Genomic DNA, 1,119 nt, shown 5'->3' with positions numbered 1-1,119 from the left:
TTAAACATGGGATTACAGCTGGACAAATTACTGTATTCGACTGTATTCACGGCGTGAAACAGGAGATTACATTGTTTTAAAACGGAAAGTGTATCAATTAACATAATAGACTACTAATATAACTCAACAAACTCAATTATAACACACAAAATTTGTATTTCCGGTTATAAAAAATTTTCTCAACTGGAAAAACCCCCAAAAACATAGCAATCTTCAGAGAAATTATATAATACATCTGAAAACATAGATTATATTAATTGAAAAAACATATGAATACATAGAATACAACGGGATACATTGAAATACAATGAAAAAAAGACAGTGAATACAATGAAATACACGGAATACAGCAAGATACATTGAATTACAATGAAAAAAAAGACAATGAATACAATGAAATACATGAAGCCACTCCGGCGAATCTGTGGCGGCCTAAGAGGAGAATTGGTTCGAAAGCTTTGTAACGGAGGATTTCAGGCTGGACTACTTGATCGGAACGCCGTCGATTTTGATGAGGCCTTTCCACTCCTAGGGCTTGATTTCCATGGCCGTTGCTTTGATTTCGATGGCACTGACCAATCTGTCTGGAAACACCTTGTACCTTACCTCGTCGGTGAATATCGAGTTGTACTTTCGACAACATGGGTTCTGGACCGACCAATCCTGATTACTTCGATTTTGATCGACACTCTTCCCTTGAAGGTTATGCCTACGATTTACTTGCCATTTTGGAGGAGCTTCAAATCACTTGTTGTATGTACTTAGGACATTCCTTATCTGCCATGACCAGTGTTGTTGCTTCTATATTTCGTCCTCACCTCTTCTCCAAACTCATCCTTGTTTCAATGGGGTTTGAATGGCAGAACTGATTCGCAGAAATTCTGGAGGGTATTAAGATAAAGGGTTATGTTTTACAATAGGATGTATCAAAGTAGAGAGAGAAAGAAAATAGTGTAACTGATTAGCGTATTTAGTGGCTTAGGGCTAGGAGGTAACCAAAATTAAATATTTTGCTATAAACCTTAAATGGTATCTATACAATATATTTTTTTTAAATGGTATTTATCTAACATAAATAAGGTGTTAATCTTTGCTATAGGAGGTAAAAATTCCTTATTA

The sequence above is a fragment of the Nicotiana attenuata genome, chromosome 2 (assembly GCF_001879085.1).
Source record: "Nicotiana attenuata strain UT chromosome 2, NIATTr2, whole genome shotgun sequence".
NCBI classification, from domain to species: Eukaryota; Viridiplantae; Streptophyta; class Magnoliopsida; order Solanales; family Solanaceae; genus Nicotiana; species Nicotiana attenuata.
Note: the sequence above shows the minus strand (reverse complement) of the source record.